This window comes from Carlito syrichta, unplaced genomic scaffold, assembly GCF_000164805.1.
Source record: "Carlito syrichta isolate Samal-C Ts95f unplaced genomic scaffold, Tarsius_syrichta-2.0.1 Scaffold312467, whole genome shotgun sequence".
NCBI lineage: Eukaryota > Metazoa > Chordata > Mammalia > Primates > Tarsiidae > Carlito > Carlito syrichta.
In genome coordinates this window covers 394,857-408,419 of record NW_007256563.1, presented here as the reverse complement: position 1 = coordinate 408,419, position 13,563 = coordinate 394,857, and the positions used below count along the sequence as shown (strand labels likewise).

Genomic DNA, 13,563 nt, shown 5'->3' with positions numbered 1-13,563 from the left:
TCCACAATCACCCTCCAGTTCTTCACACTCCACTGGACTTTGTGCTTTGACCCACAAATGTTTTCGGTGGTTGTAGACTCACAGATGCTTCAGTGTTCTTGGTCTTATTTGTCCTCAGGTCTCTTTCCTGCTCAATCTCCTAGGCAGTTAAAGCAGAATGTTGACTTAGCTTGGATAGTGAGTAAAGGCGTTGTGAGGAAAAAAAATATGATTTTAAAAAACAACTTAGATTTCTCAAATGGAGAAATAGGGAAGGTAAAAACAAACATCCATTTAGGGAGAAAAAAGTCTATTTAGGTAGGTGAAGGCATCTAACCATTTAGTACTTATATAATTTTGTTTTGCTTATTTTACATGAAGGAGCTCACACTATAAATTTGTCACTCAGGAATGTCTTATACATGATTTCATATCAACATTTACACATGATTATTTTTAATATTCATGTATGTATTTTAGTATATTTATACACACAAGCGAATACCTACAATTGATCTGGAAGGACCTCAGAATATGTGAAACTGGGTGGCACCAATGAAAATGACTTTGTTTAATCTAAATGTTTCAAATTTACAATATGATTGTGATTAAGAAGAAGGCATGCTTTTTCACATATTTATTTATAATTTCAGATGGGCCTTGCCACCTCTTCCACATTATCCATGTTAAATCTTTCATTTTGAGCCACAGTGAAGTAATTTTTCCAAAATCCCGAGATTCTGTAAAAAAAAAAAAAAGACATTTAAACTATTTACTTATTAGTTGTTTATTCCTTCTCTTCTTCATTCTGAGAGCCAGACCCAATTTCATCTTTCATTACACACACAGATATCTTGTACAGCATTTCTTTGAAAGTACTGAATAGGGCTCTTCTGGTCCCAGGGTTTCAGGAACCCTGGGTTATAGTGCAGGCATGGCGGAGTCCAAGAACCATACCACACACAACCAGTCCCGAAAATGGCACAGAAATGGCATCAAGAAACACAGATCAAAGATACGAGTCTTTTAAGGGGGTGGACCCCAAGTTCCTGAGGAACATGCGCTTTGCCAAGAAGCACAACAAGAAGGGCCTGAAGAAGATGCAAGCCAAAAATGTCAAGGCCATGAGTGCACGTGTTGAGGCTATCAAGGCCCTCCTAAAACCTAAGAAAGTTAAGCCCAAGATCCCAACAGGTCCTAGTGCAAGCTCACTCAACTTGCATACATTGCCCACCCAAAGCTTGGGAAGCAGATTCGTGCCCATGTTGCCAAGGGCCACAGACTTTGCCAGCCAAAGGCCAAGGATCAAACTAAGGCCCCAGTCACAGCTTCACCTGCAGCTCCAGCTTCAGTTCTAGCTCTTGCTCAGGCTCCCAAAGGTGCCCAGACCCCCAATAAAGGCTCCATAGTAGAGGCCCCTGTCTGCTAATGTGAGAACAGAAGGACTGGTTTGACCCCCAGGCTGCTGTTTGCGTGGGACTGGTGTCCTCCCTGTGCTATCTGTACAAATAAACTTGAGGCAGGAAAAAAGAAAAAAAGTACTGAATATGGTTAGATATAAAGATAGCATTGTGTGTACAGATAAATTCAAAATAATATTGAAATAATTCTCTAATTCCTTCTACCAATCATTTTCATGATATTAAGCAATTCCTTTTTAGCTCTGCTACTTCCTTTGTGGGACACATTAAGACTCACCCTTTCTCATACTTGGTCCAGTGCCAAATAGTATTGCAAAATTTGTAAGTGAATGACCTTTCATCACTTTGAATGAAGTGTTATGAATAATTCTATCTGTAATTTTGTTTGAAAGTTCTTTTCTGCTAACTCCATTGAGTTTTAAAATTCACCTTTGGATCCCATAAAAAGAAAAATAAAAAGGCTGATTCATGAGGATATCAACTGGTGTTTTCTGTGTTGTGCTCTGCTCCTCAAAAGGAAGGACCTTAGATTGTAGGAAGGGAATGACACGATTACAACTATGGTGCAATTCAATTTGTGGTGTGTGAGCATTGTAAAACATTAACCACGACAGAACTGAGTATTTGTTCATGTGCACAGATTAGTGACTAGATCCAAAGCTATGAAAGCAGTAACCTGAACTTACCCTGTTGTTATGATCAGGGCACCCAGCCGTCTAGGTGAAAGAGAAATACACCTATATAGAAATTATTTGCTGGAGGAGTAGCACACATTATCCCTATGCATTCTGTGTAAAGCATGGGCAAGTGGAATTAGAAACTGTTCTGCCAGAATCTGAAGTGCCTTTTTATGAAGGAAGTAAATGAAGTGTGTCTGTGAACACCATGGAATTCCAAAGGGTCATGTTGCAGTTTATCTCAATAACATTTATGGCATTAACTCATAAGCAGTTTCTTTTACAACACGTGAACTTATAAAGCAGTTTTTTGTTTGTACCATGACTAAAAGCAAAATCCTGCCCCACACCTTTTTAATGAACTGCCAAAGAGAAAGATAAGATGTCATTTTAATATTTGGATGGAACATATTGCTGAATATTTACTAAGTGTTGCCATTGGTTTCATGATGTTGTTCCAAGCTTTTTATTGTAATCACGATTTTTAAAATATTTCCACTCGTTTATAGTTACAAAAATAAATGGGCTTGGTAATATGGCAGTAAAAATATGAAAACTGAATCTTTAAGTTCTATAAAACAAAGGGGAGAAATAAATATTTAAGTATTATTCTTAGTTCTCTTCTAATAATTCTACTCTAGTAGACAAAATAACAACTTTTAAAAACATTTAAAAAATAAGTAGTGTGCGTAAAAGAGTTTTCACATAAAGAACTTTTGTTCAAAATACACAAATAACTCTTAAAACTCAACAGTAAAAATGCAAACAACTAGAATGTGAAATGATTTTCATCATATATGCCATTAGGACACTGGCAAATTAAAACAATAATGAGATATCACATCTACTAAAGTCCTGAACAGTGTCATTGTCTAATGTTGATAAGGATGTGAAACAGCAGAAATTTGTATTTATTGCTGGCAAGAATAAAAAATGATATACTCCTTTGAAAGATAGATTGGCCATGTGTTTTTTTTTACAAAACTAAACATAATCTTAAATATGATCTAGAAATCATACTCCTACATATTTACTTAAATATATTAAAAATTTAAGTCTACACAAAAACTTGCACGTGAGTGTTAATAGCAACTTTTTTCATAAATGCCAAAAGTTAGAAGCAATCAAGATGTCCTTCAGTAGAGGAACTTTAGTACATGCATGCAATGAATATTACCCAGCAATAAAAAATGAGTTATTAGGCCATTAAAGAATTCTTTAATGTGTATTGAAGTAGAAAGAATCTAGTCTTAAATGAATGCAACTTGTATAATTACAATTATATGAGGAAAGACAGAACTCTGGAGACAGGAAAAAGATCAAGGATTTTGGGTAATGGGGGAGAGATTAATTTAGGTGAGACAGAGGACATTTTTAGAGTGGTAAAGGTATTCTGTGGTGGAAATATGATATTATGAATTTATCAAACCCCATAGAATTGTATAAGACAAAGAGTGAACCCTAATGTAAACTATGAATTTAGTTAATAGAAATGTACCAATACTAGTGTAACAAATTGTCTGTGCTAATGCATGATGTTAATAATGGGGGAAACTGTTGGGAGAGTTAGGGTATATGGAAACTCTTGATACATTCTGGCAGTTTTTCTGGAAAACTAAAAATGCTCTTTAAAACAATTAAATTTTAGACAAACAGAAAGTATTCATGTAAAGACAGTCACAAATGATGAATTTTTAGGTATTGCTCAAATGTTATTATCAGCTACTATGGATGATTATTTTGTGCTTTTGTATTTTTTTTATATATATATAAATTTGGGAGTATGAATGCAGTTTCATTACATGGATACATTGCTTCGTGGTGAAGTCTGGGCTTTGCAGTATACTCACGACTCAAATAGTGAGCACTGTACTCATTAAGTAATTTCTCATCCTTTACCCACCTCCAACCCATCACCTTTCCACGTCTCCAATGTCTATTATTTCGCTCTTTATCCATTGATATGCATTATTTATCTTCCACTTATAAGTGAGAACATGTAGTATTTGAATTTATGTTTCTGAGTTATTTCACTTAATATAATAGCCTCTAGTTCCATCCATGTTGCAGCAAAATACATGATTTTATTCTTTTTTATGGTTAAGTAGTGTTCTTTACACATTTTCTTTATCTAGTCATCTGTTGATGGACACTTAGATTGATTCCTTATATTTGCTATCATGAATAGTGCTGTATAATACTATCTTTTCCTTTGGGTAGAGACCCATAATAGTATTTCTGAATCAGATGGTAGTTCTGGGTTTAGTTCTTTGAGAAATTGTGTTACTATTTTCCATAGACATTGTATTAATTTATGTTCCCACCAAAAATGTATAAAAGCATTTCTTTTCCTCTGCTTTCTGGCAACATCTATTTTTTTCTTTTTAATAATATTCTAACTGGTATAAAATGGTATCTCATTGTGGTTTAAATTTGCATTTCTCTGATGATTAGTAATATTGTTTTTCATATGCTTGCTGTCTATTTGCATGTCTTCTTTTGAAAAATGTCAGTTTATTTCCTTTGCCTATTTTTTAATGGAATTATTTGTGGGGGTTTTTTGGTGGTTGTTGTTGAAATGTTTGCATTTTTCACAGATTCTTCTGGATGATTATTTTGTTTTTGAAAGTCATTACATATTCCAAAGGTAGTAATAATAAATATTGAATATCTTTGTTCTCAGAAAGAGATTAACATTGTCATTATTTTGTTCTCATTGTTGGAAAATTTAGCCTATATTAGTAGATTTATGTATGTGAACTGTGAAGTATTCATTAATGTGTATATATGAGTGTTAAGATATAATGTCATGATACAGCAAGTTTTTTTCATGTGAAATGTTTTTAATACAATACAAACTCATGTAAAGATATAAAATAAAATTTGGTTGGGTGCAGTGGCGTGCACCTATGGTTCCAGCTACTCTCGGGACTGAGGTAGAAGGATCACTTAAGGTCAAGAGTTCTAGGCTATGGTATTCTGTGACTGCACTTGTTAAAAGACAATGCACTCCAGCCCAGGCAACATAGTGAGACACTGTCACTAGAAAAAAAAATAAAAGTTTTTTTAATGTAAGAATTTCATTCATTGTATTGAGAGCCATTCTATGTTTTATTATAAGCAGACAGATATAGAATAACATTGTGATGTATAGAATTGATGTAATTTTTAAGACATTAAAAATATCAGTTGGAAGTGATTTTTCTGCTTCAAATTTTTCTTTCCATAAATTATTTCTCGTCATTATTTTGGTAAAATTATAATTGTTTTAGCCTGTTTGCACTGCTGTAACAAAATATCATATATAGGGTAATTTATAAACAACTGGGTTTTTATTTCCCACTGTTTGGAGGCTGAGCAGTTCAAAATCAAGGTATCAGCAGAGCCAGTGTCTAGTGAAGGATGTTCTCTGCTTCAAGATGATGCCTTGCTGCTGCAAATGGTGTGTCCTCACATGGCATAAGGACAAAAGAGAGACCTAGGGCATTTTATGCAACCTCTTTTATGAAGGCTTTTTCTAATGACTTAATTACTTCTTAAAGTCCCCACTTCTTAATACTATCACATTGGTAATTCAGTTTCCACACATAGATTATGAGAGACACATTTAGACTGTACCAGTGATGAACTGTTTTCAACTTCAATGTCTTCATTTAAACATAATTATGTATTTTTATAATAACATACATTTACTAGCAACTAAAAATATATGTGCTCCTAAAACTATTATGTATATATTCACTTTTGGCATATACTATAGCTAAATATTATCAAATCTTAAGAATATTTAAATATCTGAAGTATCTCAGTCATGTTATTAGTAAAAATACCTCACTTTGCATCCCATATCTTCAATAAATACACAGAATAACCAAAAATAAATTTAACAACAAAAACAAAATTAGGTGGTACTATTCTAGCAAAAATAAAAACAAAACTCATGAGAAAATATAGCAAAAGTCTAAAAATGAACTTTGAGTCATGATTTGAACAGAACCCCCAAAAAGGCATTCATAAAGGTTATCAGGAACATTTGAATGTATACTTGAGAATAAATGGCTTTAATAAATTACTGTTAACTTTGTAGGATGTTAAAATATCATTGTAGTTACATTAAAAATATTTTTTAGAGATTCACACTACAGTGTTTAGAAACAAAATGGTATGAGATCTAAGATTTGCTTTAAAATGCTTTAAGAGTCTGGGCTTGGTGGCTCAGTCTGTAATCCCGTGTTTTGGGAGGCTGAGGTGAGTGGATTGCCTGAGCCCATGAGTTTGAGACCCGCCTGGGCAACTTGGTGAGACCTCATCTCTACAATAAATCAAAAAACTAGCTGGGCGCGGCAGCGCTCGCCTGTACTTCCAGCTACTTGGAAAGCTGAGGCGGAAGGATCCCCGGAGCCCAGCAGGTCGAGGCTGCGGTGGCCGGGAGTGGCCACAGCACTCCAGTCTGGGTGACAGTGAGACTCTAACTCTAAATAAATAAATAAATAAATAAAATGCTTTAAGAGAGTCAGGCGTGGTGGCTCAGCCTCTAATCCCAGCACTTTGGGAAGCCAAGACCAGAGGATTGCTTGAGCCCAGGGATTCAAGATCAGTGTGGGTTACTTGGTGAGAACTTGTCTCTACAATAAATCACAAAAATTAGCTGGGCATGGTGGCGTGCACCTGCAGTTCCAGCTACCTGAAAGGCTGAGGCGGAAGGGTCGTCTAAACCCAGCAGGTCGAGGCTGCGGTGGCCGTGAACGTGCCACTGCACTCCAACCTGGGCGACAGAGTGAGATTCCAACTCAAAAAAAAAAAAAAGGCTTTAAGTGATTCAAACTGGGGATGAGGGACAGGGGAAGAATAGAGGGAATCAGCTTTGGAAGATATTGATGTTGAATCTGGGTGATGGGTAGATGGAGATCTGTTGTGATTGCTACTTTTATAAATTTTCATCATACATGCTTTGAAGAATCTTTGACTTGTATGTAATTTTTTCCATAACATGTTTCAAGCAGCAACTTTACTTCCAATTCACCTTCCAAAAACCTTAACTACATCCAGTTGGGTGTATTCTTAATTTTACACATGCCTTGAAATGTTCTCTCTTGTTTAGAGTTACATTAGAGCCTCAGGAGTAAACTACATGACCGCTATTTATTATCGGAGATTTTATTCATCTATTGGCATAATTGAGCTTCCAGAAACATTTTTTCCTAGAACTCTGAAATCAATTTTACGATTTCAGCTTACCCTTTACAGTCATAAATTTGTATAAAAATTCTTCTCAGGCACTGGGATTAGGGATTCTCTTTCTTTGGTGGAAATAATAGTATGAAAAAGTCACATTATGAACAACACAGATTATCTGCAAGTATAGAAAAAAAACTTAAGAATCATTATTTATCTATCTATTTATTTATTTATTATATTTTCAGTCTCCAGTAAAGAAATTTGTACCTTGTGGAAGATTGTATCTCAAGATCAAGACTAAGATTGTATATTCAATAACTTGCACTTATAATGTTTAATTTCCAGGTCTGAATATAAAGGAAGAAAAACAGCAGATTTATTTTGCTTATGGGTTAATGAGAAACAAAGGAAAGAATAAGTTAAAATGAAAAACAGTAGGATTAAAATAGCATGAAAATTGAAAAGGGAGTGAGCATGAAGATAAATATGTTTATAATGATTTGGGATATAGTGTGTAAGGAGAAAATGTCTAATGTTTCAAAAAGAAAAAATAACACAATATTTAGGCAGAGAGTAATAAAGCTGTTAGTTAAATATCTCTTTATGGGTATGTAATATTCCATTGTGTATATTTACCACAATTTCTTTATCTAGTTCACTTTTGATGGACATCTAGGTTGGGTCCATATTTTTGCTATTGTGAATAGTGCTGCAATAAACAGTGTGTGCAGATGTCTTTTTGGCAGAGTGATTTGTGTTCCTCTGGGTATATTCTCAGGAGTGGGATAACTGGGTCAAATAGTAGCTCAATTTTTAGTTCTTCTGTTTATCCAAACTGCTTTCCACATGTCTACTACTAGGGGAGGAGATGGTCTTCATGCCATATAGCTATGTAACAAATCCTCATATGTACACCATGATTATAAAATAAAATAAAATTATTTTTAAAAAGAAGTTTTTTAGAGATTAATTGAAAGTCAAATTCTTTTAACAATAAAAGAGGGTAATTATCATTATAACCCAACCCTTTTATACTAGCTTCATTTGATAGGTGTCATATGTCATGAATTATAATGGTTTGGGTAATATATTCATGCAGAATGAAAAAAAATCTTTCCTGAAAGTTTGTATGTACAATGTTTAAGAGGTTAAAATAACAAAACATTTTGGAAAAGATAAATATTGGTTTAATTAAGAAGGCAGACTGAAAATATACCTTTACCTTTTACACTTTCAAATTAATATTGAAATTATGAAGACACTATAAGCATACACCCCCAAAATTCTGATGAACACTAAATGACCAAAACTGGGATGACTATCTGATCTCTCCAAAACAGGTGAGATTAGATTATCAGTTAAATTGCAACCTCATAGAGACAAAAGAGCATCTTCAAAGAAAATGAATAATCTCAGTAGAACTACAGCATAACTTCAAAGTTAGTGAAAGCAGAAGTTGGCAGATATGATGGAGCCCAGAATGTTGACCTGACAGCATTCCAGACCAACCTGGTGCCCTTTTCCCGCATCCACTTCTCTCTGGCTACATATGCCCCTACCAACTCTGTTGAGAAAGCCTACCATGAACAATTTTCTGTCACAGAGATCAACAATGCTTGCTTTGAGCCAGCCAACCAAATGGTGAAATGTGACCCTAGGCATGGTAAATACATGACTTGCTGCCTGGTGTACCGTGGTGACGTGGTTCTCAAAGATGTCAGGCTGCCAATGCCTCCATTAAGACCAAGCACAGCATCCAGTGTGTGGATTGGTGTTCCACTGACTTCAGAGTTGGCATTAATTACCAAGCCTCCTGCTGTGGTGCCTGGTGGAGACTGGACCAAAGTACAGCAATACTACAGCCATTGGCTCGCCTAGACTACAAGTTTGACCTCATTTATACCAAGCGTGCCTTTGTTCACTGGTGTGCGGGTGAGGAGATGGAGTAAGGAGAATTTTCTGAGGACATGGCTCCCCTCAAGAAGAATTATGAGGAGGTTGGTGTGGATTTTGTGAAGGAGGGAGAGAAAAAGGAGACAAAAACAAGCAGCCTACTCCTTTCAGCCCTGCGGAATGTCATCTCCCAGAATTTCCCTCCAACATTAGCTGACAGGCATTGAAGCTTTCTGGTTAGATTGTTCTCACTCAGTGGCGATCTTGTCTTTTCCATTTGTATCTGTAAGATTTTTCTACCATGTCTTAAAGTAAAAGCTTTAAGATTTAAAAAAAGAGACTATAGAGACAAGCAATAAAAATAGAGGAAAAAACAATTAAAACAAAAAAACCTGAAACTTATCCACACCTTGCTAAGCAAGAAACTTTATAAAGAAACTTTTCATTAAAGTATTTAGAAATAAACTGATCAAGCTAACCACAATGACTTTCATCTTTCTACTTACTGATATATCAGCAGTTTCTGTAAGTGTAACCTTTTCTTTCCATCTAAAACTTACATATAAGGGAGTCAGGAAGAGAAATTATAACTCATGCTTCAGACTTTGTGACACCTGTTAAATTGTCTTTAATGCTAACTAGTTAGAAATGTAACTGATGTCTGCCTAAGCACATTTCCAGCATCCCATTGGAAATGCTTATGACACAGTGAAATAATAAAATAGCAATGCACATCAAAGAAAGAGACCCTGGTATAAACATAGGTATAAGTGTAGAGAGCCTGAAGAGAAGTCATCAAGGACAATTTTTTTAAAAAGAGAACTGTAGGCATTAGAGGAAGGAACAGATTCTGTTGTACAAAATTATAACATCAAGCCGGGCTCGGTGGCTCAGACTGTAATCCCACACCTTTGGGAGGGTGAGGTGAGTGGATTGCCTGAGGCTGCGGGTTTGAGACCCGCCTGGGCAACTTGGCGAGACCTCATCTCTACAATAAATCAAAAATTAGCTGAGAGTGGTAGCGCGTGCCTGTAGTTCCAGCTACTTGGAAGGCTGAGGTGGAAAGATTGCCGGAGCCCAGTAGGTCAAGGCTGCGGTGGTCAGGAGCAGCCACTGCACTCCAGTCTGGGTGACAATTATAACATCAGACTTGGCATTGGGAAAGAAAGTCATCTAAAATCTTGGTAAATGGTAGTGCTATAATTCTATCTCAGGTGGATCGACTATGGAGTTGCAGTGACTCGGGCCAAAACAGGTAACTGATTGTAGATTACAGTATGACAAAAGGCTCAAATTGAAAGATCAAGGAAAGAGATCCTCCTAGTTCAGCTTCAGTTTGGCACTGGAAAACAAACAAACAAACAAAAATACAGATAACATACTCAATGTTGCATATGGACAACTTCTAAAATATGCAGGGTTACAGAATTGTAAATGGACAAACATGGATATCTTCTGAAAAATGCATACTCTGTAATTTTTACCTAGTGTCCCCATTAATTTCAAAAGGAGCAATTCAGACATGTTAACAAGTAAACAACTTACAGCATTATAGATTTTAAAATCAAATCATATATGAGATAGGGTGACTCCTCTCTGGTGTATTTGACAATCATACAAAAGAGGAGTGCTGAGTCAAGTTTCAGAGTCCAAGACTTCCATCAGCCAGATGTGGAATGAGAGAGAAAGAGCATTCTAGGCTTTAAAGAAGTATAAACAAAAGAGCAGTGACAAAATCAAACCAGGGCTTAAAGGAAACTAGTTAACTTGGTTTGGATATAGGGAAAGACAAGGCGGAGAAAAGTCATGGAAAACTAAATGGGTTGTTTGTATCCTGCAGGCAATAGAAAGATTCAAGAAGTTATAGAAATTTTAGGTAAGAAGTGGAAGGTCCCGATTTACATTTTAAATTGCTTTAGCAGCAATTTCAGGGTTGGCTAGCCAGGTTTGAGGGAGAAAGCAGAAAGGTCCGATCCTTACTGATTAGCAATATGGTGACAGTGGGCTCAGGGAGAAAGGAGATGGTGTCACTGGCAGCCTTTTACCCTGGACTTTCATTGGAGCAATGGTGACATAAGCCCACCGACAAAGCCTCAAGAACACGTGAGGAAATAGAGGCAGTTAGTTCTTTACTATGAGAAGTTTATTCCTATACACGTGCTTGTAAGTGTTCACAATGTTACCTTGCAGTTTTTCTCACAGAAGGGTACAGAAGGAGGTGAATAAGAAGATAAGGCATTACCAATCATAGTATGGCAGCTTATTCAAAGATTTCATACCCGAAAGGTCATCCAGTAACTGTCAAAGGATTGCAGGATGCTGTAAGTCTTTAATATGGTCTTCCCACCTGGTTTTAGTTATGTGATACTCAAAATGTGATATCCCTGGACCAACAGCCTCAATACAATCTACACATTTTAGAAATGCAAATTCTCAAACCCCACCCTAAACCTATAGAATGAGAAACTTTGAAAGTGGGTTTTAAAATCTGTATTTTAATAATACCTCAGCAGCATCTTCCTAACCAGAGAAGTGAAAGATATTTACAATGAAAACTACAAAACACTGTTCAGGGAAATCCAAGATGACACAGACAAATGGAAAAATATCCCATGCTCATGGATTGGAAGAATTGACATTGTTGAAATGTCCATCCTACCTAAGGCAATCTACAGATTTAATGCAATACCATTAAATTACCAGCAACATCCTTCTCAGACCTGGAAACGACAATTCAGGAATTCATATGGAAACATATATGACCACAGATAGCCAAAACAATCCTCAGTGGAAAAAAAAAAGGATGTATCACACTCAGGACTTCAAACTTTACTTTGAGGCTATAATAATCAAAACAACCTGGTATTGGTACAAGAACAAGCATATGGATCGATGAAACAGGATAGAAATTCCATTAGCAAAACCTCAATTTCTCAACCAACTCATCTTCAACAAAGCCTCCACCATCAAACACTGTGGAGACGGGAACCTATTCAGTAAATGGTTCAGAGAAAACTGGCTGACCACACACAGAAGATTGAAGCAAGATTCCTACCTATTACCATACACAAAAATAAACTCTAAATGGATCAAAGATCTAAATGTAAAGTCTCAAACTATAAGAACCTTAGAAAATGTAGGAGACAACTTTATGGCAACCAATTCCTGATTAAAACCCCAAATGCCCATGCCATAAGAGATAAGATAGAGAAGTAGGATCTTATCAAACTGACAAGCTTCTGCAAAGCCAAAGAAATCATTGAGAGAGCAGAGAGACAGCAAACAAATTGGATAAAATATTTGCCAACTGTATATCTGACAAAGGTCTAACACCTAGGATCTACAAAGAACTCAAACGTGCTGAAAGGAAAAAAACAAACAGCCCCATTACAAAGTAGACAAAAGATATGAATAGACACTTCTTGAAAGAAGACAGATGAGCAGCCAACAGATACATGAAAAAATGCTCAGCCTCACTAGTCATCAGAGAAATGCAAATTAAAACCACACTGAGATACCACCTAACTCCAGTCAGGATGGCCATCATCAATAACTCAAAAAACAACAGATGCTGGAGAGGATCCAGGGAAAAGGGAACACTTCTACATTGTTGGTGGGAGTGTAAGCTAGTACAACTTCTGTGGGAAACAGTGTGGAGAGTTCTAAAAGATCTAAAAATTGACTTTCTATATGACCCCGTAATCCCCCTACCGGTGGAACTCAAATCACTCTATGAAAAACATACTGCACATCCATGTTTATTGCAGCATTATTCACAATAGCAAAAACATGGAACCAACCGTGCTGCCCATCAAAAGAGGACTGGATAACAAAAATGTGGTATATATACATGATGGAAAATTATGCAACCATAAAGAAGGACAAAATTATGAACTTCACAGCAACTTGGATGGACTTAGAGCCTATAATACTGAGTGATCTATCACAGAAACAAAGAACCGAGTATCACATGTTCCCACTCATAAGTCAATCTTGAACAACTATTATATAGCTACAAGAAAAGGATTGGGCAACCCCCTTGGCTTCCCTCTCACTGTGAGAGCTTTTCTGTCTTCTGGATAAATCCTGCTTTCAGAAAAAAAAAAAAAAGGGATTGGTAGTAGTGGGAAACCGCTGGGGTTGGGGAACACCTCATCAACAAGGGTACCTGCATAATAAACGTTTGCATACCTGATCCCAAATTGTACCCCATATATTTAAAATATATATATATATTTTTTTAGTTGGAGTCTCACTCCGTAGCCCAGACTGGAGTGCCATGGCACACTCACGGCCACCCCAACGTCGACCTGCTGAGCTCCCATTATCCTCCCGCTTCAACCTTCCAAGTAACCGGAACTACAGGCACGTGCTACCATGCCTGGCTAATTTTTTATTTATTGTGGAGACGAGGT

The 13,563-nt window shown here is 36.3% G+C and overlaps 1 pseudogene; it reads left to right on the top strand.

Moving 5' to 3' along the window:
- Nucleotides 1-913: 913 nt before the first annotated feature.
- Nucleotides 914-1,408, top strand: LOC103272408 (annotated as a pseudogene).
- Nucleotides 1,409-13,563: the final 12,155 nt, after the last annotated feature.